General features: G+C 40.5%; 1 protein-coding gene across 1 annotated transcript in view; it reads left to right on the plus strand.

Annotated features, from left to right (window-relative positions):
- KCNIP4 (Kv channel interacting protein 4) overlaps window positions 1-9,443 on the plus strand; it is an 839,530-nt gene that overhangs the window by 114,027 nt on the left and 716,060 nt on the right. The window lies entirely within an intron of this gene.

The following is a 9,443-nucleotide window of genomic DNA, read 5'->3' on the forward strand; positions in this document are numbered from 1 at the left end:
GAGGAGATTGCCCCTCCTTCTCTCCAGCGGAGCATCTGGCAGATTCGAACCACGTACCTTCAGGATTGCAGCACAGCTTCTTGTCACTAGGCCACCAGAGCTCTGGCCACTGTGTATTTTAAGTGTATGTCAACTTAGGGAGTTCACCTTCCATCTGTGTATTAGATAATATTCTGTTGTGATCAGCGGCCCTTGACTTTTTACCTAAACTACATCGTCTTCCTCGTCTGTCTTAGTCTTGAGATTCTAACATTATGTCAACATAACAAATCTAAAAGCTCACTCAGGCCAAAAGTAACATTTAAACAAAACCCAAAAAGTGAATTTTACATATTTTAAGGGAATTTTAAGTGTATTGATAGTAATCATAGAGATAAAATCATTGGTGAGTCCCTCAAATCTTCTCTACAAAAATCAAAGGAACTTTGTGAAAGTGGTGGGCATCCTGTTGCCATTTAAGTGTATTCTATTTTCTGGATTTTACATAGGAGGTTTCTTCAAAGAGTTATGAAAATGAGTTTCTGATGTTGTTTGTTTGGTTTTTTTTTTTCCTCCAAGGCACTGCTTCTCACTCAAATGCATTAAAGTGTCTCTAAGATAAATGCTTCATTAGATTTTTCATTTCACGTTGTACTCAACATCAGACTACCAAATTTTAAAATACAGTGGAAACTAGAAAACGTTTGACCTCTTTCATGTTATATTAATTGTTAATTTCAAGGTTGCTTACATCTTGGAGGTGGGAGGGACATCGCCAGTACTGGTATTTGATTCCAAAATTTGGTTTTTGCTTCCAGGCTGTCGGGTCAATCTGATTGCTCTAAGAAACACAATCTATAAATAGAACAATTGATAGAGTGGAGAGAGAAACAGGGCCCTTTCATCACTGTTTGATCAGATGGATGTGTTCAGACGCTGGCCAGCTTTCCCGTGAATGTTACTATGGGAAACGGCTTGAAGAATTCCCTGTGAATAAAAGAGGAGGGAAACAAATTTACAAAGTGGATTTTCGTCTCAGAGATCATGTTCTTTACATGACTGTCTAGATTTGCATCTATGAATTCTGGAGATTTCTGAGGCTTTGTTCTTCCCTTGAATCCTGAAACACATGCCCATGCATCATTTTCTTCTTAACCCATCGGGACCTTTCAACCAATGTTGCCAAAGCAACTGACAAAATTGATGCTAACTTCATATTCATCCCTGTGCAAAACCTTCTCTTAGAGAAAGCCAGATTGTTCTTTTGAGGCAAAGATGGCAAAGCTTCATCTCGCCTGCTTGGGGCATGTGGCTAGGAGAGGCTATTCATTAGAAGGGGACAGCCTGCTTGGAAAAGTGAAGGATCAGTGAAAGATAAGTCCCTCAAACTGATGGATTAATACAGTGACCACAAGAGCGTCACAGATGGTGCAGATGGCACAGACCAGGACAGGATTCAGACCTGTTGCTCATAGAGTCGCCATGAGTTATACTTGTTTCGATGGCACCTAAAAACAACAAAACTTTTACCAGTATTACTAAGTGGAAAGCATTATACTTTTTCCCTATGCTTATTAAAGCATAGAAGGGTGCCAGTATGGCTAAGAAATAGCCTTTGCCCTCAAGAAAACTCAGAGTTTTCATTTACGTTCTAGTAGGAGGAAGAAAGCATTTGCATAGTGAACCCTGATATATACAGTGTGGTGACATCTGTGGCAAGTGAAAATCTTATGAGCACATTTTGGGAAGACAGGGAGTGAACAATGAATTATCTGAAAGCCTTAACCCTAGCTAACTGTGGTGCCTTTGGGGACCCTTTATTTCAGGTCCTAAAGATCAGCTGAAAGTGACACTTGTTACAGAATATCAAAGAGTGCAGACTGTGGTATAAATTGCATCTTAATGTCAAGAAAAAACTTCTTACCCCTGGACTGATAGGCAACATTATAATGGAGGGAGAGGAGGTTGAAACTGTCAACAGCTACTTCTTGCTTGGATCCACAATAAAGCCCCTTGGGGCCTCCAGTCAGAAAATAAGGAGACACATTGCACTGGGAAAATCTGCAGATAGGAATATCTCCAAATTATTGAGGAGTAATGATGTCAGTTTGAGGACTAAGGTGTGTCTGATTCAGGCCATCATCTTTTTGATTACTTGCTATGAATCTGAAAGCTAGACAAAGAATAAGGATCATAGAAAAAGAATTGATGTCTTTGAGCTGTGGTGTTGGAGAAGAGCACTGAACATCCCATGGATGGCCAAGAGAATGAACAGATATGTCTTGGAGACGGTGCAGCCAGAGTGCTCTTTGGAGGCAAGAATGATGAGATTTCATCTCGCAAAATTTGGGAATATTACAAGGAGGTGCTATTCCTTGGAGAAGGTCATGATGTTGGGAAGGGTGGAGGGTCGGTGAAGGAGAGAAAGGCCCTCAGCCATGTGGATTAGCACAGTGACTGGCTGCAGTGGTCTCTTGTGTGTCAGGAAGTGTGAGGATGGCACAGGATAGAACAAGGTTCAGATCTTTTGTTCATAGGGTCACTGAGTCGCACTCAACTAGATGGCATCTCACCTAACATCAAGGGTAACACATAAGACAGATCTGTTTCCACAATTAGTTAGAGGTTTAGAATCTATCCTTTTGGATTTGCCCTCTCATGGCCTTTGTAAACTAACTCCTTGTTGATAATTTGTATGGCCTGCTTAAGACTTTTCCATTAAGACTATGCCTTTCTTTGTGTGGATAAAGTGTGGGTCACGTGTTGTAGGCATGTCTCTCTTACACTAAAGGGGTAACAGTCCACATTCACAATAGCTTCCACACAAAATTAAATCCTATGAGATCAGACATGTACTCTACTCTTCCGTCGTCATGTTTTACCAATTTTGATAAAGACTGGCCGGTCCATGGCTCTCCAGCTTCTGCCACGGGATCCATGAATCTATTGCAATGGCCTCACAGAACTCAACACTCATGATTATGGAGCTTATAAGGGAAGTCAACAGGTTACAGATCAGAATACAGTCTTTCAGACAGGACAGTTTCTCAGGTCACTTAAATGCTCTTTGACCACAGAACATTGTTACAAAACTCACTTAGTCCTGTAAGTTAAAGCATATCTCTCTAGTCCAGTCCTCTAGGAAGTTTGGGCAAAGATCTTTGCATCTGGCTCTAACTCTGTCTCCATAGACCAGTCAGTCTTACATAAATCTCTGTTGTGACTACATTCTTCATTGCCACTGCTTTTGCTGTAGTATCTTGACCTTGATCTTGAACAGGCATCTCTCTTATCAGGAAGGACCTTCCCTGTGCTCTCTGCTTCCTCTTTATTGCTTTCTGCTTCTTCTTCTGGGTAGTGATAGTCCTATTTTCTGGTGTGGGAATTGCTCAACTTAAACATGGCAGGGTGGCAAGTCTGACCAATCTCATCAATAGTACTCTACACATCGTGTTTGCATGTTCCCATCTCAAAAGTACTATGTACCTCTTTCATATTATTAGTGTGGCCTTATCCAATCATTAGGGAGCTCTGGTGGCCTACTGTCAAGAAGCTGTGCTGCAATCCTGAAGGTACATGTTTGAAAGCCACCAGCACCAGCTGCTCCATGGGAGAAATATGGGCAATCTCCTCCTGTGCTATTAACTGCCTCTCTAAACTTGCTGGAGGGTCAGCTATGGGTCAGTTCCAACAATATGGGACACAAAAACAGCAACAACCCAACCATTTGGTAAAAATTAAAGCCAATGATCTGGGAAAGCAATTGTGAACAATAAGCCTATAGCATCACAATTCATTTAAATTGACAACTGAAATGTTGGCTTGGATAACCACAGCGATATATTACTTTATACACCTGAACATATTAGAGATTCTTATCATGAATACTCAGGTGAGGATTAATCTAATAACCGATATTAGATTTGACTGTGTGGATCATAACAAACTGTGGCTGACTCTGAGAAGAATGGGAATTCAAGAACACTTGATTATGCTATAATGCAAAACCTATACTTGGACCAAGAGGCAGTCATCAGAATAGAGCATGGTTCAAAATTGGGAAAGGCGTATGCCAGGGATGTGTTCTTTCTCCATACCTTTTCAACCTGTATGCAGAACAGATTATCCGAGAGGCTGAGCTCTATGAGGAGAAGCGTGGCATCAGGATTGGTGGAAGATATATTAATAATCTGGGTTATGCAGATGACACAACCCTGCTTGCTGAAACTGTGGAGGACTTTAAATGCTTGCTGCAGAGTGTCAAGGACTGCAGCCTTCAGTATGGATTGAGGCTCAATGTAGAGAAGACAAAGATTCTCACCACTGGACCAATTGGCAGTATCAGGATGGATGGTGAAGAGATTGAGATTGTTAACAATTTTAGTTCGCTTGGCTCCATGTTCAGCACACTTGGCACCAGTAGCCAGGAAATAAAAAAATGAAAAAAATGAAAAATAAAAAAAACAAAAACCCAAAACGTATTGCGATGGGAAAATCTGCTGTTAGGGACCTCTCCAGGGTACTGAAGAGCAATGGTGTCACTCTGGAGACTAAGGTGCATCTGATACAGGCTATGGTTTTTGCAATCACTTGTTATGCATCAGAGAGTTGGACAATGACTAGGGAGGATAGAAGGAGAATAGACGCCTTTGAGCTGTGGTGCTAGAGAAGAGTATTGAGGGTACCATGGTTTGTCCTAGAGAGGGCTAAAACAGGCTGCTCATTGAAGGCAAGGATTCTGGGGCTTCATCTGACATACTTTGGACATGTTGTAAGGAGGGACCAGTTCTTGGAGAGGGACATCATTCTTGGGAGGGTAGAGGGACGGCACAAGAGGAGAAGACCCTCTATGAGGTGGATTGATTCAGTGACTGGGGTCATCGGGATGGGTGTGTCAGAAGGAGTGTGATTGGCACAGGACAGAGCAGAGTTTAGGGCTATTGTACTTAGTAGGGTCACTATGAGTCACAAACCACTCAATGGCACCTAACAACAACAACAACAATATGATACCATCTAATTTTTAGTTATCTTCTTTATTCCTGTGTTTTCCAATTAAAGCATTTCTGGTGATTTTAGGCACAGCCTCAAGTAGCAATGCTCAACTAAGTACCGAATGTCATGTCTTCCCATCAATTGTAAAAAAGAAACTTCTAAACGTGAAACAATGAATTAATGGAAATCCAAGTTCTTTATAAACTTACAATAAAATCTCAATTAAAATAAAAAAGAAACTTCTATTCTTGAAAGAAAAGAAATATGCTGAGCTTCGTATCAGTGATTTGCATTTGAGCCCCTTCAGTGACAAATATTGTTACTAGTGCATTATATAGAAGAGTTCTGGTGGCCTAGGGGCAAGAAGTTGTGCTACAATCCTGAAGGCACAAGGTTTGAGGCCACCACCTGATTACTCTGTGGGACAAGGATAAGCAAACTCCTCAGGTGCAATTAACTGCCTCTGAAAATCCACCAGAGAGTCAGCTATGGACCGGTTCTCACTCTGTGGTACATAACTAGTATATAATATTAATGATCTTAAGCCATTTGGGATTCAACCTTAAGATTATAGTGGTGTTATCTATTTGCTACATGGTGAAAACAAAGGAAGAGTATGTACCTAAATGGATACCTCAGTACTGTTTTAACAGAGCAAGGATTAATAGACTGGATAGCAAAGTCCATGAAAGGATGAATTAAAAAGCAACAATGTGAATCAATTACTGTTCAATTTTCCACGGTATTTCTGTATGATTTTAAAGGATCAAAAACTCAAAAACAAATTCTTAAATTTTATAGTCTGTCTTAAAAAACTGTATTTTCCTACAACAGCTGGTGTAATATTCTGCACAGAACAAGCACTCAATAAGTTTTTAAACATTCCTAATTCCATAAATTTCTACTCTATCATTCTAATTAAATTACTTTGGTAAAAGTGACTGATGTTTTATCATGAAAAGTACATGTTTCCTTTGATCCTCAAATTCTGCAACATTTTATTGTCAGCTCCCAGACCACCTCCCTGCTTGAAGTCCTCTGGATTCATTCTCATGTTGAAGAGTTTCCTTTTACTCCCCCATTCCTCTGAAGTTTCTGTCCACTTATGTTGTTGTTGTTAAGTGCCCTTTAGTCTTAGGCAACTCCTAGCGACCCTATAAACAAAAGACCTGGACATTTGTATAACTTTCATCCTTTCTGCAGGTCTACAGGGTTTTCAGAGGCAAGCTATTTTGGAATTGGTGCCACTGATAATGAAATAATTATCTTTTCTTCTCTCATACATGCACAAATTAACTTAGATTAAATTGAACATTCAGAAATGCTGGGTATTGTTAAACCTCTAGTTATTACTGGTTTGGAAAGCATTAACTGTATTTACTTCCTTATGAGCTTATACTTGAGGAAGTTTAGTGGCCCAATGATTAAGCATTTGGCTGTTAAGCAAAATGTTGGTGGTTCAAACTCATCCAGAGGTTTCACAGAAGAAAGCCTGATAGTCTTTATATAGGCTGTTGTTGTTGTGTAACATCAAGTTGGATCTGACCCACAGACAACCCTCTGGCAAGTTTTCAGAGGCAGGTAATTGTATGGGTGAAGATTGCCTGTCCTTCTCCTGCGGAGCAGCTGGTGGATTCGAACCACGTGCCTTTAGGATTACAGTGCAGTTTCTTATCACTAGGCCACCAGAGCTCACTTATACAGAGCTATATAATGGAATATATAGACTATTCCCAAGAAAAATCTTCCCTTCACTTCTATTCTGTCATACGGGGTTGCTTTGTGTTAGGTTTGGCTTGGTGGAATCTAACAACCCAAACTTCACTAGGGTTTTATGTTACATGAAACAAAGTTTCAACTCAAGAACAGTAACTATAAATTAAGCAACACTTTTTTTCCCCCAAAGAAATGGCTAAGCATCATTTACTGAGCATTCAATGATGTCTCCATTCTGTATCTTTAAGCGTTCTGCCAAGCCTTTGGATGCAGAGATTCATCCTGTTGTTAGGAAGAACCTTATCATAACAGCAGGTTTACTTATCTTTCAGTCTGGTTTTCAAGGAAATTTCTGTAAGTAGATCGATCCATCAGGACTTTAGCTACAGAGCTGGTTTCTAAATCTCCAGCTTCCAGATTTGAGAGTGTACTTGCTATCCTGGCAATTACATTTTATTTAAAATAATTCATTTTATCATTAAAAGATATAGCTGAGAGTCCTAGAAATATTTTCAAGATCTATAATAGTGTAAAAGAAGCAACAACAGCATGAGGAAGGCTGAGTCAGACCTCTACTAACTCTACAAAGGGAAACTGTCCCCATCAAAAACATCTACAGTATAAAACTGAGAACTACAAGGTCTAAGTTGGCCCTCACTCTGCTGCACCTACTTCTACTAATTCCTGAGTCCAGCATTAGTGGAAGATGACTCAGACTTTACACAATCACTTTTCATTCATAGCTGTGGGGTTTATTAGGGAAAAAGTCTGGATAGAGGAAGGCACTGTAAGACCAAATTCAATATGGAGCAATCTCAGGTTATCAGTAAGGCACAATGCCTGTATTAGGTCAGACAGCATCTCAGTCAGCAGCAAACACCCCTTGTCTTCACAGGAACCTCGGCCCCAAGGACACATGCTGTTTTCTCTGCTTCTTCTTTCCTAGTATTGAGGGGTTTTTTTCTGTCAAAAGAATTCTGCAGATGAAGCTGTTTAAGGGTGAGGGAACCACTTGACTGTAGCTGAGGCAGCTTAAAATTGTGACCACAGGGTGGGAAAAGGGAACTAAGGACATAGATTGAAAAGATGTTCTCACATGTTTTAGCTCCACTAGTAGCAACCTAAACAATTTTATTCAGAGCTGTTCTCCTGGCTTAGGGGTAAGGAGTCGTACTGTCAACCCAAAGACATGCAGCTCAAGTCCACCAGGTACTTTGTGGGAGAAAAGGGGGCACTCTACTCCTGTGTTATTCTCAGCCTCTGCAACCCACTGGAGGGTCAGCTGTGACTCTTTCCAACTTGACAGTGCATAACAACAAGCCTAGAGGAGATGAAATGGCTATAAAGAGTTCAGGCTAACTAGTTTGAGTTTCATGGACTTCCCAAAGAACAAATAGATATGTCTTAGAGAAAATGTAGCCAGAATGCTCCTTGGAGGAAAAGATGATGAAGCTGTGAATAAAATACTTTTGGCATGTTGCTGGGAGAGTTTATTCCTTGGAGAAGACATTATGTTTAGGAATGTAGAAGGTGGCGAAACAGAAGACCTTTGACCAGGTGGGTTAACATGGTGACTGTGGCAATGGGCTTGAGTCTGTCAAGGATTGTGAGGATGGCCCAATCTTCGGATAGGGTAGGACAGTGTGTAGATCAGTTGTTCAGAGAGGCCCTGGGAGTCATACTGGACCAAACAGCATCTAAAAACAATAGTTCAAACCAACAGGGATTATGAGAATGATGCATAGTTCTGTTATGCATGTTGTTGTTGTTGTTGTTATGTGCAGTCAAGTTGACGAGAAGTCATAACTCCCCTATTAATAATGGTTATGAGCCTGGCCCTATCCTGAGCTGGTCTCACTCTCTCTGACACACCTATCCCATTGTCACAGTCACTGTGTCAATGCATCTTGTCAAAGGTCTTTCTCTCCTGCACTGACCCTTTACCCTTCCAAGCATAATGTCCTTCTCCAAGGACTAGTTCCTCCTGGCAACATGCCTGAAGTATGTGAGAGGGAGTTTCAAAATCCTCACCTCCAAGAAACAACCTAATTTCACCCTCTCTAGGACAGATCTGTTTGTTCTCTTGGAAGTCCGTAGTATGTTCAATAATCATCTCCTGGACCACAACTCAAGAGCATTGATTCTAAAAAAAAAAAAAAAAAAAAAGCATTGATTCTTCTTCTATCATCTTTAGTCACTATCTATATCTCAGATACATACCAAGCAATGGAGAAGATCATGGCCTCGATCAGTTGCACCTTAGCCTCTAGACTGACATTGTTGCTCTTTAGCACTCTGGACACATCCTTGACATGAGAATTTCCAAGTAACTGTTGCACAAATAGAGCAAGAGGGTATTGCATGATTCAACGCCAAGAAACAGTGAGTCCAGAATGTATCCTTTCTCTTTTTCCAGTCCTCCACCTTTCCAAACATGATGTCCCTCTATAAGGAATAACCTCTGCTACAAAGATGCCAAAGTCCGTGAGATGAAGCTTTATCATCTTTGCCTCCAAGGAACACTCTGGCTGTACCTTCTTTAAGACATAACTGTTTGATATGTTGGCAGTCTATGGTATATTCAATACCACAGATCAAAGGCATCAATTCTTTTTCACATTGACCTTATTCATTATCTAGCTGTCAGATGCATAGCTAGTGACTGAAAAGACCATTGCATGAATCACAGGCACCATAATTCTCAAATTGACATCATTGCTCCTCAATAATTTCAAGAGCTATATGAATACAAG

This window comes from Elephantulus edwardii, unplaced genomic scaffold (assembly GCF_000299155.1).
Source record: "Elephantulus edwardii isolate Elephantulus edwardi_28Jun2011 unplaced genomic scaffold, EleEdw1.0 scaffold00035, whole genome shotgun sequence".
Taxonomy (NCBI): Eukaryota; Metazoa; Chordata; class Mammalia; order Macroscelidea; family Macroscelididae; genus Elephantulus; species Elephantulus edwardii.